The sequence below is a fragment of the Pleurodeles waltl genome, chromosome 5 (genome assembly GCF_031143425.1).
Source record: "Pleurodeles waltl isolate 20211129_DDA chromosome 5, aPleWal1.hap1.20221129, whole genome shotgun sequence".
Lineage (NCBI taxonomy): Eukaryota > Metazoa > Chordata > Amphibia > Caudata > Salamandridae > Pleurodeles > Pleurodeles waltl.
In genome coordinates, this window is record NC_090444.1 from 1164438566 (window position 1) to 1164460687 (window position 22122).

The following is a 22122-nucleotide window of genomic DNA, read 5'->3' on the forward strand; positions in this document are numbered from 1 at the left end:
CTTCAGTCTTTACCCAGGAAGAACTGGAGAAACTGGTGGAAGGGGTCCTACCCTTGTAGGACACCTGTATGGGGCACCAGAAGAACAGTGAGCCCCATGCCATTGGTGTGTGTGATAGGGGTGTGTCGCTGTGAGTGGTGAAGCCATACTGACCACGGTGTGCATGCATGCTGGGGGCATAGATATATGGAGTGTGATCCGTTTGGATAGATATGGATGGTGATGTGTGTGTGGGTGTATTTAGACCACTGCTGTCGCTGTAGTGCCACCCACGACCACATTCTCCTCCTGCCTGTGTTATCTATCTAGGTCAGCACCCATCAGAAGAAAGAGCTTTGGAGGACCATCGCCAAGGAAGTGCGGACCCTGGGGATCCATAGCCAGTGAAGCATCCATTGAAGAAAGCAGTGGGAGGACCTGAGATGCTGGGCCTGGAAGATCGCGGAGGCCCAGCTGGGGATGTCCTCCAAACAAGTGAGGGGTGCCTGCCGGACCCTGATCCCACTGATCCCACTAACGGCCCGCATTTGGTGGATGGGCACTTAAGGGCAACACAACAGCAACAAGGGGGTCAGTACTGACTATAAATTGGCACCTGACAGGCCTTAAATGGGATTGTGTTTGCTGCATACTGGCATACTATGAATATGTACACTGGAAGGTGCACAACGACAATGTGTATCAGTGACCCTACCAGGGTAACCATGGAGTAAGTGTGACAAGGCAATGGTGCTAGTGAAGTGCACTTCCAAACTTGATGTGGGTGGGCCTGTTTCGATAACCTATTCATTCTGTCTAACCAGCTCCAAACAATTCCATTATTGTATCAGAACTGTCAATGCTATTCCATCTATGTAAGTCCCCTACTGCAATTGTGTTTGCATTGGCATGGTACAGTAGCTGCCATTGACTGTATGTGGGTCTGGCTTAACGTGTCCTTTGTAAGAAGGGTCTTGATGGGACTGGAGGATTGGCCTGATAGCTGACTATGTAATCATGCCTCACCATCAGAATTCAGGGATGTGTTGTGACACAACAATGGAATACTGCTAATGACTCTAAGATGAGGGCTGATGGTACAGCAAGTGCAGCACATTTAGATTTCAGTGTATGGAATAGGCCTTACTAAAATGGAGTGCTACTAGCTAAAATGATGGCCCAGGGACCTAAATGATGTGACAACTTAAGGACTCCATGTGAATTGTCATATGTTCTATGCATATCCTAGTAGTACAGCAAAGTCTCAGCCTCATCATGTCCATATTCCTAGATGTGTGCACATATTATGTAACCTAAGACTTACAGCTTTGCATGTGCAATAGGTATTGGCAGACTTGATGTGCATTGGCAATGGCATTCCCAAACGTGAGATGTAAAGTGTGATATGTACATTTTCATATATATCAATGACGGTTAGGTTTTGACCATTTCCCTACCTCTCTTTTTCACTCCCCACCCCTCTCTTTCTCTCCATTTGTGTGAATCAGCATCATCTGGCGAAGGAGAAGGGGCACAGGTGAGTGGGGATGTGGCAGCCTACAGGACCCAGAAGGCTGGATCCAGCAAGGCCGAGGGATCCAGTGGGGCGGAGGACGAGGGAAGTGCCACAGGAGAGACCGGTTCTTCAACATCATCATTGGATTCGTCTGTTTGCTGTGCTGATCTTGGCTAGCATGTGTTTGTGTATGTGGGTCAGACATTGGCCTAGGTGCAATTGATGTGTTTTGTGTGTGTGTGTGATGATTGTGTGAATCTAGGCATTTGTGTGGCTATGTTGTGGATTGCACTTGGTGTGTTGTGTTGTGGTGGTGTTGTATTCAATTGTGTGCTTGTTGTGTGTCCTGTCATGTGTGTGGTGTTGACAAGGTTTTCTGCGTAGTGTGTTGTGTGGGCATGGTGTGTAATTTGGGATGTTGTGTCGGTGTGTGCTGGTGTTGTGTGGCTGTGGAATATCTTTGTGTGTTGTTGTGTAAATGTGTTGTCATGTGTAGGTGTGCTGTGCAATGGGTTAGCAATGCATTTGTACAGTTGGATTGTGATGGTGTGTGACACTGTGGTGTTGTGTATATGTGTATTGGCCTGTGGCAGGGTTGTGTGTGTGCATGATGGCATGTTTCAGATACATGTGTGTTGTGCGTGGTGTTTGTGTATCATACATGCATGTGTGTGTGTATTGGTGTGTGTTTGTTGGAGTGGGTGTGTGAGTGCATGTGTGTGGGTTGGTCGTGTGTTGTGTGTACGTGTGTACTAATCCCTTTCCCTCCAGTGTGTGCTAGCTGTTTATACTTACGGTTGTTGTCCTCTTCGTCATCACCATCGCTGGTTCTGAAGATATATGGTGATTAGGAGCAGCAGGAAGAATTCAAGTTCTGGTTCCATGGCAGCTCCGAACATGTCTGTGTACCTGACGGTGAGTGGCCCCTTTTATATGCTTTTATTTCCGCCAGGGTTTTGGTGGTGGTCCGACCACAGCAAAAATCCCAGCGGTGTGCAACCTCGTAATATGCTCGGTAGTAACATGGTCACCCGCCGGACTGGAGATGCCTGCCGCTGGCTGCAGCAGTCCCTCTGCACTGGCGGTACTGGCAGTGTATTGACTGTGTCCCATTGGGAACACCGCCATGGTCATAATATGGCAGTCTTCTCTGCCGGCCCCGCGGCAGTGCGACCGCCACCTCCACTGTGGTGGTCTATTGACGGCCAAACTCGTAATGAGGTCCATAGTGTCTTAAAGGTTGTTTCATATTGTCGCTCCAATTGGAGATAATATCAGAAAATCTACACCAAATTAAGAGATATTTTGAAATGGCATTTAGGGTATAATATTTGTTCAGGTGATATGTTTGTTATGCTATTCTGGTATTCATTTCAGAGATGTAAAAAAAACACAAATCCAAGAGTTTTTGGGGTAACATCCCGCTATATTGAAAGTTGTGCACACAGATTCTGATGGGTATTCAGATGAAATATGGACCAAAAATATCATGGCTCACAAATATTATGTCAAAAAGATTGTGATGGTAAAATTTTTGTGGGGCAGAGAATAGACGATAAGAATATAGGGGCATATTTACAAGCCCCTATTTCCTCCTTGCTCAGCCCTAGTGTCATTGTTTTTACATTAAGGTAGCGTTAAGGAGGCCTTTTCCCTGTGTCAGATTTACAAAGTGGTGCAATGCAAGCAAATGTAACACCTTGCTCCTCATTATGCCTCTGCCAGGCATAGTGTATGCAAGGAGGGCGCTCCCCCGTTAGGAGGCACAGAAAAATGGTGCAGTGAAATTTACGAAATTTCACTGCACCATCTTTCCCGTCATTTTAAATGCCTGCCGAAGGCAGATGTTGAAGTTATGCTCCTGTTGTTTCCAATAGGTCACCCCACACATTGCTGGACTAGCGCCATAATTTAATTTGACCAATGCGCCACACTAGCATCAAAAATGTTGAGGCTATTGTGCTACTGTGCACCATGTTAGGGGAGTGCAAGAAATGTGGTGAATCATAAATGATGCACCACTTTCTTGTAAATATGCCCCTTTGTGCTTGTAGTAATTTAGTATCTTTTTTTAAAAATATAGTTGGACGTAATATTGTTTTGTTTAACATATGTCACATTTGAACTAGTTTGATAAAAATAACAAATAGTTAATCTAGTTGTATGTTTTTGATTTTGTAGAGGAATAGAGTTGGACGTTTTTTAAAATGTAAATTATTGTTTTTAACTTATATTTTATTAGTTGTGCAATTTAATTTTTACACTGATAATTATATAAAATTAATTGAATAATGGTCATATTAGTAATTTGTTTACCTTCAATTAATTATTAATTGCTTGATCACTTTATCTAATTTTTAAATAGTGTTAATTTATAGTATGTTTATTGTTTTAATGGTAATTACTTGTATAATCATTCATATATTGTTAATGAGTTCCCATTTTTATCATATAATATGTGTTTTAATGTTATATTTAATTTGTTTTGTCTGAGTTTCGTCTTAATTTGAAAATATGTTTAATATTTTTTATTTTCCTTCTTTAGTTGTGATCTAAAATGTTTATACATGTAATCATATTTGTTTTATATTTAATGAATGACTATTTCTTAAATTCATGTTTACATTTTGCAGTCTTTATTTAAATGTATTTTAAAAATTAGGAGTGAAAATAGTGAATCTGACCCCTCCAAAGCCAGACACATTCTCTATCATTGCTCAGGTTGAAGGGGAAGTGGTGAATTTTACCTCTCCAAGTCTCATTTTGTTATTTGATGTTTTTAAGATGTTTTCATACACTTTTGTTTTCATTCTAAAAGTTAGTTTCATGTTCATTATATTTTAATATATTTAACTTTTTAATGTTGTTATTGTATATATCTTTTAATTATTACTATCAAGAGTTTGATATTTTAAGTAATTATTAGTATTGTTTAATATTTATGTTTACTCAGTGTTTGTAAACAAGCAGATAGCCATTATTTTATAATATATATTTTTATTTTATGTTTAGAGGTTATGATTTTTTGTGTATTTTTCTTATTATAAGAAAGTTGTATTTAAAATGTAATAATATTTTTAAATGTTATATACTTTTCAAAGTTAAATAGCATATAGCAGTGAGAGTCTCAAACATCGTAGAACCATGACTCAATCTGCAGAATGACAAACTTTCACAAAACACGATGTCGTGAGGCCTTCTTGGGCCTGTGTTGGTTTTCCATTCATCATAGTTTTAACTTTTAAATGTTACACATTTTAGGCTGACTTTGCCTTTTAGCCGTGTTGTTAGAAATGGGGTCTTTGGTTGGCAGTCAGGTTACCCCCTGACCAAGCAAAGACCCTCACTCTAGTCAGAGTAAGTCACACACAATCCAAATTATCCTGTGCCCAACATCTGGTAGCTTGGCACTGAGCAGTCCGGCTTAACTTAGTAGGCAATGTGTAAAGTATTTGTGTAATAAATCATACAATACAACCATAGAGCACCACCAAAATACACCACACAGTGTTAGAAAAATATATAGTATTTATCTGATAAGATGCAGGTCAAAAAGATTAAAATGAAATAAGTAAATGTTGAGATATCACTGTAAAAGTGATATAAGTGTCTTAAGTCTTTGCAAAACAAGTAAATGTCTCTTAAAAACAATAAAGGTCTCTTGCAAGCACAAAGTACCTGGTTTTCGTTCAAAATCTCCGCAAGAGACCTCAGAGGAGGAGATGCGTGGAAAACAGGGAGGTGTGCGTCAGTTTCGCCCCTTCGCACACCGACTTGCATCATTATTTTTCACGCACGGGAAGGCTTTGAGTCGATTTCCGGTGTGCAGACTTGATTCCTCTTTGGGTTGCGGGGTTTTCTGGAACTCCGGGGACTGTGAGTGGAATCCTTGGCTTGCAGTGCGAAGTCACAAGCGCTGCGTCGATCCAGTGGGCGTTGCGTTGAAATTTCTCCCGCACGGCAGGCGCTGTGTTGATTGCTCTCTGGAAGTCGGGCTGCATCGTCCTGGGTCAGCTGTGCGTCGAATCCGGTAGGCCGTGCGTTGAAGTTCCAGTCGCAAAGCAGGCACAGCGTCGATCTTCTCCTTGCGAAGTCGCTCTGCGTTGTTCCGGTTTGGCATGTGGTGAATTTCACATCACGAGGCAGGCTGTGGGTCGTTTTTAGCAGGCTGTGCGTCGAATCTTCGCCGTACAAGGAGTCTAGTTGCAGGAGTGAAGTATTTTTGGTCCTGAGACTTCAGGGAACAGGAGGCAATCTCTATCCAGGCCCTTGGAGAGCACTTCTCAGCATAGCCAGGGAGCAGCAAGGCAGCAGGGCAACAGCAAGGCAGCAGTCCTTGTCAGAAAAGCAGTCCCAGTGAGTCCTTTGGGCAGCCAGGAAGTTACTCTTGGCAGGTCTGGTTCAGGGATTCCTCACCAGCAGGTTACTTGTGCAGAAGTGTCTGCGAGGTACAGTGTCTACCCCAAGAAGTGTCTAAAGTCTGTGGTTTTGGGTCCTCTTCTTATACCCATTTTGGCCTTTGAAGTAAGCTTACTTCAAAGAAAAGTCTCACTTGTTTGTGAAATCCTGCCTTGCCCAGGCAAGGCCTCAGACACACACCAGGGGGTTGGAGTCGGCATTGTGTGAGGGCAAGCACAGCCCTTTCAGGTGCGAGTGACCACTCCTCCCCCCCTCCTAGCACAGATGGCTCATTGGAATATTTAGGCTACACCCCAGCCCCCTTTGTGTCACTGTCTGGAGAGAGGGGCAAACAGCCCAACTGTCAAACTAACCCAGACAGGGAATCCACAAACAGGCAGAGTCACAAAAATGGTTCAAGCAAGACAATTCCCACATTCTAAAAGTGTCATTTTCAAACACACAATCTTAAAACCAACTTTACTAAAAGCTGTATTTTTCAATTGGGAGTTCAGAGGTTCCAAACTCCACATGTCTATCTGCTCCCAAAGGGAAACCATGCTTTAATCATGTTTGAAGGCAGCCCCCAGGTTAACCTATGAGCGAGGTAGGCCTTGCATCAGTGAAAACCGAACGTGGCAGTATTTCACTGTCAGGACATATAAAACACAATAGTATATGTCCTACCTTAACCATGCACTGCACCTTGCCCATGGGGCTACCTAGGACCTACATTAGGGGTGTCTTACATGTAGGAAAAGGGAAGGATTAGGCCTGGCAAATGGGGACACTTACGAAGTCGAACTTACAGTTTAAAACTGTACACATAGACACTACAGTAGCAGGTCTGAGACATGATTACAGTGCTACTTATGTGGGTGGCACAATCCGTGCTGCAGGCCCACTAGTAGCATTTGATTTACAGGCCCTGGGCACCTCTAGTGCACTTTACTAGGGACTTACTAGTAAATCAAATATGCCAATCATGGATAAACCAATCAACCGTACAATTTACACAGAGAGCATATGCACTTTAGCACTGGTTAGCAGTGGTAAAGTGCTCATAGTTCAAAAGCCTACAAAAACAGGTCAGAAAAAATAGGAGGAAGGAGGCAAAATGTTTGGAGATGACCCCGCAAAAAGGGCCAGGTCCAACTAGTGTCATTTGACATACTTCATGCTTGCACAATATTATTCTGAGAATACATTGTACATGCTGCTTATTGTTAGTTAGCCTTTCTCCACGTGTAATCTGTTCACTTTGCTCAAGGCTAGGAACATAGTTTGTGTGTTGCCCGTTTGGAGGCAGCTTTTAACATCTATACATATCATTAGAGCTGTGCCTCTAACACAGTGTGGCTTTGATTATATAAACAATGTCCTGTCACAGAGGGTTCAGAGGAGCACTCCGGCCACTACCGTGATGGAATGAATCCTGTGTTCGACATGTAGCTCTACTGGTGCTGGTCTTCCATCTTGCACAAAAGGATTGTCAACTTCACTCAACTTGCACCCCGACTCAGCTCTCCAGGTATCGGATTCTCAGGGTATCCTCTTAGAAAAGGCAGGGGGTACACCTGCTATTCTCTCAGATTGTAGTCAGTGCTAGGCAGGAGGATATTGATCTAAGATTACCATGTTTGGACTGCTTGTTCTTTTCACCATGTTAGTAACGCTGGTTACCCTGGGAAAGTTGGGGGTTGAAGTGGGGCAGTGTGCGCTAGTTAAGAATTGGGTATGCAGTTCTTGATGGTGTAGATGGACACAGTCCCCCGGTCCTGAAGTTCTGCCGTCTAAATACGCAGTCCTACCATGTTAGTAGCAACCGTACAACAACCTAGCTGGAGGTGGGTAATTTTTTTAAAGTAACAAGCACTGTGTTATGCACTGTCACTTACAAACAGCACATTTTCCATTGAAATGGGCACTAAATTTGCACAGACATACAGTTTTACTGTTGAAACTATACTGTACACAAATGATATTATGTGGTAATCCGATTTCAGTGAAAATTTATCTTGTGTGCATCACCAAGAAATGTGCCTTGATTTGTTTTGATCCTATTAAAATCTTTGTTTCCATCACACTTCAGAATTACCAAAACATATGCTTAATTGTTTCTTTCCTAACTGCTAAATGTGTACCATTTGTTAAAGAAAATACATCTTATAGCCTTTCCTTTCAGACTCTCTGTACCGCAGCAAGATTGTCACATAATTTGCTTTACTTTTCTTTCTTAAACTGCAAAGTGAGAGTAGTTAGTAAACACCAATCCCCATGTTAAAAAACAGCACTTTTACAAGTAACAAGATAAATGCAGAATTACAAGACATCTTTATTTATTGCTTGGACTTTCTCGACCACCAAAAATTGGCTCATGAACCACCAGTTGGTCAAACCCACAATTTGGGAAACACTTCTGTAGTAGTTAAAATTCAGCTTATGAATCTGTGTGCATCACCTTTGACAGGTACAGGAGTGCAAGAACAAAAACCAGTGGATCCCCAACTTTACTTGTCTAACGGCAAGATATGCGTTTTTATTACAATACCAACCTGTAAACATTAAGGGGTAATTGTTGACACATGCAGAATGGGAAGTGGCCAATATAAATGAAGGGCAAGATGGGACATTATGTAAAATATAAACTAAATATAGCTAGATAAGTGTGGGCTACAAGAGGTCATACTTAAGTTTTTTTGGAAGATATGAAAAAGTGAGGGACACAGATGGACATAAATTCATCAAAGAACCAAAAAGCTTTCATAATGTTTTACAAAACGTGGTGATGGTGCAGAAGTGGACTACCATATAGTATATGAGATCTGTATATGTCCAATGACATACAAAGTGTGGAAGGCTGCAGGTGGTGAGGGCATGGCTTTAATCAGCTGCCAGCCCAGGCACTCCGAATTGAGCTCCTGAGGTCAGATATGCGTTTTGGTGATCACAATAAGAGGGGCCTTCCAAGAGCTGCCAACACACATTCATTGTGGTGCATGTGTCTGGTACTGTGGGGGCAGATTGCTTATCATTTCCTTCTTTGTCTTATTAACTTTAGGAATGTGTGCCATGTCACTGTCAGACAGTGCCAGTGTGTGTGCTTTCCTCTTAGAATATATACTGTACACGAACTCCACCTAATTGTCTTATTAAACTTTTCATTACAACCCAGGATGACTGATACAGTTATTGCATGAGTGGGTGAAAGCTAAACATAATTTGTAAGCTGTAGTGTGTATTTACACCACCTATATATATTACCAAAGTGTGTGATTCCAGAGAGTACCATTGTTTTGTGGCTGGACTGTAGTTTAAAAGCTTTGCAGTGCCACCTGGCATCCAGCAACATTTGAACTCACACGAGGTGGATTCTCTTGCAGTGATACCATTCAATTTGACTTAGATTTGACGCTTTGATATTATCTCAATATAAACTCATTTAGGACATAGCAGATGAGTTACATTTAGTGTAAGCATCACGTGATCTAGGTATGTTAGTTTGATGCTGTGAGGCTCTTATTTGTCGCAGTCTGCCATTTGTATAGGAAATACTTTACAGTACTGCACTTTGAGTTGGCTCTTGCAAATGTTCATCTACCTCATTTTCTGACTCCACTGTGCAGAGATATGTGCCAAGGTTCACTAATTGCGCTCGCGAGGTGTTGTGTAAATGCGGGGAATAAATCTTCGTTCGTACAATTGTGTCTGGTTCAATAAAAGTTGTAATCAGATTCCAGGAACATGCTGAAACTGTTCCTGTCCTCAGCAGTTAATACCCACCTGCAGCTGCAGAACAGTAGCTTATAGTATCCCATTCAAGCAGAGGATTGTATAGGAGCGCTACCGTGGGTCAGAGTAAATGTACTTAAGCCTCATTATAGGCCATGTTGTTTCTTGAATTCCGCGCATCGGATGGCTCGCTAGATGAATACTGAACTGAAATGAAGCCCATTCTGTTTTGATTCAATTTAGGGCTGTTTTAGGTGGAAAAGTTCCCCTCTTTGTACTCGTAATGGGGAAATGTGATGGAACTAACTAAATAAAAGCGTGATGCTTGGCTTGGAAGTAGGGTGACCACCTGGCATTGATGCAAATTCTGGACAGGAATGTTAAAAAATTCAGGACAAAGGGTCAAAATTCAGGACAAAGGATCAGAATTCAGGATACAAATTCAAGAACAAACGTCAGTTTTACAGACACACGCAAGAGAGGCCATGCCTCACTATGTTGTCTGTGAATTTATTTACTTTTTAACATAGCACTATTTATTCACTGTGGTCTTTTGTGATTGCCTCCTGGCATGCTACATTCAGGTGTCACATACGTCCTTGTTCAGTAGTAAATTAATGCCCTTCAATACTGCGGCAAAGCCATCACCCCTACCCAAATCTGCCCAATCTTTCTTGAGGAGAAAGTAACAGCAACGTTTTGATAATGTTTCTGAACATTTTAAAACCCCTGGCAAACAGTTTGGGAAACATTAAGGTAATTAACCTTATGTAGTTTAAACACATTGAACAAAAACATCTAGCTTACCCCAACCACCCATGGACTTTCAATCTAAAAAAAAAATTTAAGAGGCAGGGCAGATGGTGCGGCCGACAGTCTCACACCTAATGTCAGGATGTGAGGTAGCCACATCTTGTCTGTAGTCTCACAGCACTAGAGTGTATGTCTGGGACTCTACATTTATCTCACAAGTCTACTCTGCACTCTGACACTGAACCACTCTGCATTACTGCACTCTCTCTCACTCTATTGTATGCCACTCTACTCCACTGCACTCCATACTACACTACCCCATGCCACTCTATGCCACTGCATTCTGTGCCAATACACTCTAAACAACTGCACTGTATGTCACTGCCCTCTACTCTGCACCACTGTACTCTACGCCACTGCTCTCTGTGCCACTCTACTACACTCTACATCACTGCACTGATTCTACTCTGCAACATTGCACTCTCCGCCACTGTACTGTACACCAATCTACTCTGTACTCCTGCACTCAATGCCAATGCACTCAATGCCACTCTACTGTGCATTACTCCACTCTACGCGACTGCACTCTACAGCACTATACTCTATTCTGCACTGCACCACTCTACACCACGCCACTGCACTCTCTGCCACATGAGTCTACTCTGCACTCTATGCCACTGCACCACTCTACACTACTGCACTCTCTGCCACTCTATTGCATGCCACTCTACTCCACTGCACTCTATGCCACTGTACTCTGTCCCACGCCATTCCATGCCACTATGCTCTAAACCACTGCACTCTACGTCAATGCACTCTAAAAAACTGCACTGTACCCTGCATCACTGGGCTCTACGCCACTGCTTCTATGCCGCTCTACTCCATTCCACTCCACACCACTATGCCACTAACCTTTAGCCATGAACAGCAGCCACTCTGGTGTATAATATGTCTAAAACACATTGGCCAAGCCAATAACTGTTGCGCAGACAAGACCTATTGGCTTTGCCAGTGTTTGTTAGTACTATGAGGTACCAAGGACCCTGAAGGAAATGTGAATGTATAAGTCCTTATTTAAAACATGCATTTGATGTTTCATCAGGGATAGTAAGCGCTATATAAATACACTTACATCATAATATAGGCTGCTACAAAATGCGCAAATACATTTCAGTTAAATATTAAAAAGTGCTTCTCAAATACAGATTTGAATAATATACAGTTTACACCTGTACTAACTGTTTTTATAACACTCCATTAAAACCACACACTCCACAGCTCACCTTGGAACACCCCTAAGGTACCTCTCTAAAAGAAAATACCTTTCAAGCCCTTTTACATTTGCAGATTTACCAGTTTGCACATTTGCATTTCTTTAGGGGAGATACCCTGGCAAAAAGGCCTTTTCTTATCTGCCTGCCCCTCCCTCCGAGCACTGGAGACTCCCTGCCTTTCAATCCAGCTGGGGAAATGTAATTTCACCCTGCCTTCGTGTCCTTTTGGTGAAAGTCTAAAATTACGGACAAATGCATTCCGTTAAGGCTTTCATCAAGGACAATGGACGGCAGGGCGAAATTACGGGCAGTCCATGAAATTTACGGACGGGTGGTCATCCTACTTGGAAGTCGTCCATCCACGCTGCTGCGTTGCCTCTAGCATTGTTTGCCGTGTTTGCTCATTTGTGAGGCTGGAACAACAAACTTTACACAGGATTGCCTCCAAGTAACACAAAAGGCTACTTCGATATTGATGACTTGTCGAGAACGAACTTTACAGCGAAGAAAAGCAGAGAAGTTAACCGTCGATGGCAGCGGGATCCAAGTAGAAGTAAAAAGTGAAGGATGACTGTTGTCAGATAGTAACACGAAAGCAAGCAGACTGGTTTTCTATTACAAACCAACAGCAGCACTGCTGTGAAAGGAAATCTTACACGTTCCTTGTTTCTTTGAGGTTGCACAAGATCAGATTTCTTAAACATAGCTTCATAATTAATAAAAACAATAAATGAAATACTTTTTTTGGTATTTATTTTTCTTGCACAATTATTCTAGGTTTTCAAAAAGATCTACGATAACCCGGGTGTCAGTCTGCCATTCAGAGGTTCAGTTACCTTTTTTTGGAGGAATGTCGTAACGAATAGTTATGCATAAAATCATGATCTTGTGGAAGTCCTCCCGCTATATTGGAAGTCTAAAAACTCCAAGAGTTTTACGTAAATAAATCGAGCCTACACCTGTGTGACATGCCCGGTTAAATCCATCTGAATTACACGTTTCAGATCTAAGAATCTCCTTATAAGCGGCCAGGTATTCCTCAAATGTCATTTAATAAGAAAGTCACGAGTACAAGTTTCACAGGAAAAGCAGAATATCCATTTTGCCCCCATTCAAAATTTTCTAGGTAAAACTAGGTGAAATTTTGTTGGTAAAACATGTCCCTTGTTACAGTAAATCTCTGAAAGTCGGTGCAGAAATTCCGATTCCTACTGCTGTTCCCCATAACCGCCACTAACATTTCTAATCAGTAGGAATCCATCACTAAGGATTTACTGATCCCCGGCATACTAGCAATTCCTGGCTGCTGGAATTCTGACATGATTATGAGGCCACTCACAATGAGAGCCTCAGGGGAAAATGCAAGACTGGATATCCCATCAGAGTTATAGGAATCTGAATGTTGGCACTTGGAATGGGGGTGAATCATTGAAGGAACTTCAAGCATAAAAAACAGGCTTCCTCCAGATTAGGATTACCTTCCAAACTTTAAATCAGAAAGTTGTCATTTAAACGCAATCTATTCTATGGACATATTTTACATCCTGCTATTTCTGAAATATTTTTGGCTTTTCTAGAACTTAGAAACATCATCAAACAGACTTACCTAACCCTCTGCCAACAATGTAAACCATGCAGCTGGAGGCTGTTGTTTCCTTAATCAGCATGCTCACAGGCAGGTGGAAATATCTACCCATTAGTATTGTTTACAGGTTTGTAAGAGTATCCACCCTCTCCGTACACTAGGGAGTGGAGACTCATCCAATTAGCATGACAGTAAGGGGCATATTTATACTCTGTTTGCGCCGAATGTGCACCAAAAATTTTGACGCACTATCGGCACAAACCCTGCCCCATATTTATACTTTGACGTCCGACTCCGCGGGCGTCAAAATTCCACCATGTGCGTCATTTTTTGGAAGGGGGAACCAGCCTTGCGTTAATTATATGCAAGGTAGGCGTTCCCGTCCAAAAAATGACTTCAAGGCCTGTGCCCCATATTTATACTCTGATGTCATTTTGACGCACAGGAGGGGGTGGGCCTTAAAAAAGCCTGATGGGCGCCGTTTTTTAACGCCTGGGTCAGGGCAGGCGTTAAGGGACCTGTGGCTCGGAAAGAGCCCAGAGGTGCCCTCCCCTGCCCCCAGGGCCACCCCCTGCCACCCTTGCCCACCCCAGGAGGACACCCAAGGATGGAGGGACCCATCCCAGGGAAGTTGAGGTAAGTTGGGGTAAGTATTTTTTTCAGTTTTTTTTAAGTGTCATAGGGGGGCCAGATTTGGGCCCCCCTACATGCCACTATGCCCAATGACCATGCCCAGGGGACATAAGTCCCCTGGGCATGGCCACTGGGCAAGGGGGCATGACTCCTGTCTTTGCTAAGACAGGAGTCATGTCAATGGAGGTTGGGCGTAAAAAAAAAATGGCGCAAATCTGGTTTGAGGCCTGAATTTTGCCTCAGACCTGACTTGCCCCATTTTTTGACGCACAATCCCCATTTTCCCATGCGCCGGCACTGCCTGGTGTGAGTCATTTTTTTTGACGCACACCAGTCCGCAGCGCCGGCTAACGTCATTCCATAAATAAGGCGCCCGCATGGCGCGTTGGAATGGCGTTAGCCGGCGGTAACATTTTTGACGCACAACTGCGTTGGCGCAGTTGTGCGTCAAAAAGTATAAATATGGGCCCAATATGGGCCCAAATGTTCTATACGTATTTTAGATGTACATCCATAGGCAGAGGTCTCTGCAGCAAATTCCAGCTACACCATGGAAAACATAGAAAGGAAAAATATAGGAAAAGAGCATTCACATGACCTAAATCACAAATACCATAAAGATTTTTGCCCTATAGGCACAGGAAAATAACCTACACTTCAGACTCTGTCTATTCGAACAGCAGGAACAGAAAGTTAAATGCAACATAAGATTGCCAATGAGTTCACCAGTTAGAACAGATTTATGGTTCTTGCTCAAATGTTTAAAGCCTTTAAAATTCACCAGTTATGGAAATCAAGATAACCCTCCGGCACGTGGTGTGCAACAGGACATGTGTTGCTTGCACTACTAACTGCAACTAGCGAATTTCCAAAGGTTTGCCAAATTTGAGCCAGAACACCAGCTCACATTTGAAATATGTTTTTTCAGCAATTTCATTATTTTTATGATGTACCTTATTCTTCATCTCCTCTGTACACAGCCTTTGGCCATGCTCAGTGGGGATTGTTTGCAGGGCCCATCCAATCATTCCTGCCCAACCCACACAGCACATGGCAGGGTTGGCCAAAGAGTCTGGCCTGTGGCCAGGCCCTGTAACCAAGCACCTGTATCTGCTCAACCCACAGTGCAGCAATGGTTGGCCTCTTGGTCTGACCACCATGGCACATTATTACAGTCCATAGGTTCCCAATAAAAGATACTAAATAATTCATTGAGCAGCCACTGCTTTTACTTATAAATAGAAAATGTATTTTAGAACACACACACGAAATAGCGCACATTAGTTCACAAATATATGCATATTCATATACTTATGGTGAGGACATATAGCAATTGGGGCCCCAGAAAGGAAAACACCCTAATCATCCAGCACCTTCTTTTATCTGTTGAACACAGTATAATGTGGCACAAGTGTTAAATTTGGACCAAAGGGTTGTGTTAGAATGTCATCACAATCATAAAAGCGGAAATATGTTATTTTGTGAGATGTGTGAAATTTGTTTGATTTGTTTTTGAGTAGTTATTCAAAATTTCAGTAAACTTAAATTGTACTAAAAAAGCTCAGAAAACAAGAGTACTGTGTATGGCAACCACTTGCTTTCATTTGCACTGTTCCTGCATTCATTTTTCTACAAACATGGTGCACTTAAGGAATATGGCATAATTTTGTGTTAAGCTGAAATTACACAAATATTCACATTTCCAAACATAGCATTATCTTCAAAAGGCAAAACATGGGGCATGGCCAAGCAAGATAGCCAACCTGACGTGCTAGTGGGTAGATCTCCAGCACCCTGCCACAATCCTGCTTCATCCTGATGGTTTCCTCCTGAGGTAACCCCCAGCACCTTTATCCAAACGTCTCTCTGGTGGGGAGGTGCAGACAGCTCTGTGCCTAGTAAGGGCCTGGAGGCCATGTTGTGTGAGTGGCTGAACAGGGTGCGGCTGGGTAGTTGACTGTGAAGCACTTGAAAGGTGAGGATCTACTTGCTTGGAACAGGAGGCTCAAGGCTCAGGACACGGCAGTGAACTCATGATGTGATCCGGAGGTGGAGCCTGCTGTGGCTGGCTTCTCAGGCCTGCAGGGAGCAGCCTGCAAAACTGAGGTCAGTGGAGGCCTAGCCTAGGGGAATGGTGTTTGCAGCACAGACCCCCTGCAGAAGCGACATGCCTGGCTAGGCTCTGTGGAACTGACATGGGCCTGTGACAGGCAAGGGCCCTGAGAGAACATAGCACTGAGAGTGATGACCTTAGGCCTATAACTGCAAGCAAAGGCACTAAGCATTGCCTGGGTGGGTTCACCCCCCCCACTTGGCCCTTGGATTGCGATGGGGAAACATGCTGAGACCTGAACTTTGGAGGCCTGCAGTGGATTGGAGCAAAAGCCTGCAGTGGAGGACCACTGTCAACCCAGTTGAGACACTCAAGGGCATGGGGTCCAGTGGTGAAGGGAGGATGGAGGCCCACTTCTTCTCCCTCCCCATGAAATAAATGGTTGTTCCACCTTAGGTGGCCCTGGGGCTGGACCTTTATGTCTGGTGAATTGTGGTGAGCTGCTGATGCATTGTGCCCCCAACCTGAGGCTGGTTGAGGCTGAGGCTCAGAGGAGTGGCGGGTGCCCCCTGTAATGGACCTCCCCGCAGCCACAGAGTTCATGGTGAAAAGTGATACAGCTTGAGTGTCTCCTGAAACTATTGTCTTTGGTACCCCAGTGAGTCATTGACCCTGATTCCTGTCTGGTCCCTCGCTGGTGTCATTCCCTACTAAAGAGAGACAGTGGTCTTCCAAAATGGTGCAGGGGAACGCCGTTTGATAGTCGCAACACCTGTGCATGTAACATTTTGCTGGTGAGTGGAGGGCTGGCACATCACAGACGATTGACTGGTGTGTGCCCTGACCGATTTGTAGTCTTCGGCTCACAAATGCTGTCAGCAAATGAGGGTTCAAAGCAGGTCCTGAAGCACAAAATGAACGCCATCCCCAGTGAAGTGAATTTGCTACATGTGGAATTTTGAGGTGTGTTCATGCTCACGAAAGAGACTGAAGGTAAGGTACAGGTTCTTATGCAGGAGGGAAAGGAGTTGAAGGACACTATATACACTCTTGGAGCAAGCCTCCCACTTTGACGAGTGCCTGGAAGATGCGGAGGGGAGAGCTAGGTGCTGTGTCCTTTAATTTGTGAGATTTTCAGAGCAAGTAAACGGGTGCGCTACAGAATTGTTTCTTGAACACTGAGTCACCAAACTCCTGGAAAATGAGATATTATCAGACTTCTTTGTGTTTGAAAGAGCACATTGGGTGCTGGTTAGAAGCGTACTGCCTGCGGCCCCCTAAGGGCTGTTATTGAAAAAGTCTCAATTACAGAGACTGAGTCACTATCCTGGGATGGGCCAGAAAGAATAGAAATCCCAGATTTGAAGAAAGCATGATACATGTCTTCCTCGACTATACCTGTATGGTTCAGGCCCAGAGAAAATCTTTCTTAGCTGTCAAAGAGGGACTTAGGTCACTCAGCTTAGGCTATATGCTCCTGATCCCAGCAAAGTTGTAGAAGGCCACTCAGCCATCTTTTCCTTCCCTGAGGAGGCCTGAGACTAGCTGTACTGGAGGGACGGCTCTGGGCCCGACAGAGTCTTGAGTGAAGGCTCACACGGGGCAGGACCAAGAGAAACACCCAGTGGCTCAGCAGAATGGTGGAGGTGGAGGCTGATCCACAAAGGGGAGGTGCAGAGCATCGAAGTGCAGGCAGGTGGTACACTGGGAGTGGCAGAGGACTGTGCTCGTAACAAATTGGGGGCTTTGGATGCAGCTGTCTTGTAGGTATCTTTGCTGGACACAGACATATAAATATCCTGAGCCTGTTTAGCCTGGAGACCATGTAGGGTGGAAGGAGGGAGATTTCTGTTAAACTGGAAGGTAGCTGGTCCCCATCACAGGGCGGACCCTGGCTTGCCAATGACGTGGAACTCAAATATACTTGTTAAGATGTGTGAGAATGGGGGGGGGGCTCCTTTGATGTCCACTGCAACCCCTCCTAGCGACTCTGGGGCACGAAGGTCACAGAGACTTTTGGAGATCGACCCTACTCTGCCCTGGTGCAAACCAATGTGTTGTAATTTAGCAGTGATTAGATTAAGCATTAGCAGAAGACATCTTGTATTTAGTAACTATTGTGAACATTTTGCGGAATCCATTTTGTATTCATGGCAGCCATTTTCTCTGCTACATGCTGCCATGTGCTCTGTCCTACCTTTCTCTTAACTGCTCTTGAAATCTGCCTAGTGACAAGTTATATTTAGCATCTCTTACTTTCGCACATGCTCAGTAAGGTCTGCAGCTGTTAGTCCTTGGAAACTGTTAGCTCCTCCTACCTGTCGACTGTGCATTTTCCACATGACCTTACATGTATACAAGTCTTGTTTCCATAATTGTACCATCTCCTTTTAGCCCCTGTGTGGGTATAAAAGGACCATGCTCTCTCAGTTCAGTGTGCTACTTCAGACATTACCCAAGGGTGCTGTCTGAACTGTAGTACCACCTCATGAGGTTAATAAACTTTTGTCTTTTATTCCAGTTTCTGTGCCAACTTCTTCCTACATGGTCTGAGGACTTTGTGCAGAGAAAGGTGAACCCCTTGCACTAGTAGGCCTTGCTGAGGCTTACTTCAACAAATTGGCGCCCGAACAGGGACTCATCGGCGACTCGGATGCCCAACGGATTGGTCGCGACGAAGGATTGGGATCTCACTGCGGACGATCAATGCCTGAGGAGACCCGAGTCTTGGCAACCACAGCGTTTTTCCCTTCCTTCTGACTTGACCATCCAGGTGGCGCCGGTCCTCGACTGAGATCCTTTTTGTTCATTCGTCATGCAGTGACCATTTGGTCGATTTTAGAACTTGGCAGTTGGAACCTGGACACCCTGTGATTGGTAAGAGCCGTTTTACGGCACTTGCTGTGGGTTTTGATGCCTGTGTTTGGTAATGTAGTTTAGCAGTACTTACTGTGGCTCTCGTGATTTGGGTGACTAGTTAATTTGTATTCTTTGGATTTGATATATAAATTGCAATTTATATAGGCAGGTAATGAGGAGAATTTTCTCCAATTTAATTTTGATTTGAACGGCACCTTAAGTGCTACTTTGATTATAATATTGCATATTCTGCACTATTTTTGGCATGCCTGTTTTTAGGGCACTTCGTAGGATGTGTTGCTTTTGTAATGGTACCAGTTTGAGACTGGAAGAATCGCAACCGGCACCCCCAGAGGGGACGCCAAATAGAGATATGTATGTTAAACATGGTCTTTCTTCTATAATGTACAGCACATTATGGAATAAATACACCCGCGCGGATCCTGAGTTACGTTGGCCTATGCATGGGTCATTTGATTTGCGAAAGATTGAGTATGTGGAACAATGTATGTGTAAGCGAAAGTCTAGGCAAGATATGTTTGACTGTGTACGAATGTGGGAGAAAGAAGCGCGTGGACGAGTGAAGCGTGAGCAAGCCTTGCTTGAGAAAGAGCAGCGGAAGAATGTATATGTGAAAGCATTGGAAATGAGAAAGAAAGAAATAAATGACTTAAAGGAGCTAGAAGAGAAAGAACGTAAGCTACAGGTAACTGGCCAATACACTGTTAGGCAACCTCTCTATCCTATCCTTAATAAACCACATGATGATTTATTGTTACTAGATCGCCCTCCACCTCCGTATGTCGTCCCTTCTGCCCCTCATGAGTTACCTAAAGTCTCCAGTTCGGAGCAACAGAAGATGCGGGACAGTCGCTCTATGCTGCCTGCTGACCGTGCGTCTGAGCTTAGATCTATTGCTCGTAAAACAATTCGTAGCGTTGTTTCTGCTTCTGAACTTTTAGACAACATGAAAGGGTGGACGGAAAAGGAGCAGCTATATTTTACTGAGGCATTTGGCTCAGAAGTTATTGAACTATATCGGAAATATTCTGATGAGTTAGAGCCCTATGATGTAGCAGCTGATCATAAGCAAATGCGTGATGGTCTTTTTGTTTTCTCCCAGGTGGCTGATGCAATCAGGCTTTTAATGAAATTACGTATTGTGGCAGTCCATTTGCAAGAAGAGAAAAGGGTTGCGGACGCAGTTGCACGAGCATCTCAGACCGAAGGGGCGCAAGCTTCCATCTTTGAAACAGATAAGATTATGATGGTTCACGCGAAACCAATGCGGGAGGCCGTGCCTTTGTATGTTCCTCCTAAAGGATTGGGTACAAGTGATGATAAAACTTCTGTTGATGCTAAGGGTTATTTTATTTATAATTGGGTGTATACTCCTTGGAATAGGGCAGATGTAATGGCACTTAAAACAGCATTACCTGACCCGCGGAAAAATCCAGCCGCCTTTTATGAGGAAGTTGAGGGAGCAATTAGTTCTTGTACTATGACTTTGGACACCTTGATTCTTTTGTTTTACCTGAAGGTGTGGCTCTCATACAATATGTTGATGATATTTTGTTGGAGCTGATACCCCGGAGCAATGTGAAAAGTGCACTTTGTCCTTACTTTCTTTTCTTGCTTCACACCATCATAAAGTGTCACGAAAGAAATTGCAATATTGTAGACCAAAGGTAACCTATTTAGGTCACCTTTTGTCTAAGGAGGGCTATGCACTTACATCAGATCGTATTCAAGCAATTTTAAACACACCAGTACCCTCTACTCAGAAAGATGTTCGTGCATTCCTTGGTCTTACTTATTTTTGTAGGCAATGGATATTAGGGTTTTCACACATTGCCAAACCTTTGCTAGCACTTTTTACTAAAGATACTCCAATGCCCCTCCCATGGACAGATGAATGTGAGACTGCTTTCCGGCAGCTACGACAAGCCCTTTGTTCTGCACCAGTGTTAGGTACTCCAGATTACATGAAGCCTTTTGCACTTTACGTACACGAGAAAGATGGATGTGCATTGTCAGTTTTAGTACAGACACATGGCAATAAGCAGCGTCCCTGTGCATATTTTTCAGCAGTACTTGATCCTGTCGCTCGAGCGTTGTCTGGGTGTTTTCGTTCAGTTGCCGCAACAGCTGTCTCAATACGTCAGAGTGAAGGGATAGTTTTGTCACATAAGCTGTTGGTGCTAGTACCCCATGCGGTTGATGCTCTTTTAAATCAAACAAAGACACAACATTTAACTAGCGCCCGTATGACAGGTTATGAGTTGACATTATTGGCTCCTCACATTACACTGAAGAGATGTGCGACACTAAATCCAGCTACTTTGTTGCCATATCCGGTGACTCAGCCTCAGTCACAAGAAACACATGATTGTATATTCCTTACCGAAGAACAGACAAAGGGTTGTGTTGATTTACAAGATACGCCCCTTTTAGATGTAGACGGGGAACTGTGGGTTGATGGGTCTTGTTTGAAGTTGCCAGATGGTACGACCTCAGCTGCATATGCAATCACCACAATACACACGGTAGTGGAGACAGCTCGTATACCACAGAAGTCAGCTCAAGCAGCTGAACTAATAGCTTTGACAGGAGCATCTGAGCTTAGTACTGATTTTAGTGTGAACATTTACACAGACAGCCGCTATGCTTTTGGAGTGGCTCATGATTTTGGTTTGCTTTGGAAGGAGAGAGGTTTTCTCACATCCCACGGGATGCAGATAATGCACAGAGAATTAGTGCATAACCTCTTGACTGCATTGACATATCCAAATAAACTAGCTATTGTGAAATGTAGTGCACATAAGAAAGTGACCGATAAGATAGGGCAAGGTAATGCTCTTGCAGACCGTGTAGCACGTGAGACTGTGATGCAGCGAAGTACTACTTCTATGTATGTAGTGAAGTCACAAGCTGAACGTTGGCATAATGCTAGACAAGACGTATTAGATATACAGAAATCTGCTTCTGTGAAAGAACGTGAGCAATGGTCTAAAGATGGAGAATTGGATGATGAGGGCTGTTGGCGGAATAAGCAGATGGATAAATGGAAATTGCCTATAGCTTTTGTACAACCTATGGTTCAGATGGCACATGGGCTGGCACATGTTGGAGCTTCAACAATAACGAAGTTGCTTACGCAAGTTTGGGAGCATCCAGAAATTTCCAGTACAGCTAAGAGAGTAGTACAGTCTTGTTTGATCTGCTTACAATACAATCCTGGAAAAGGGACACGTACTCCTGCAGGAGAGTTTGCTACACCAACTGCACCTTTTGAAGTTCTACAAATGGATTATATTCAGCTTGAACGCTGCAACAATTT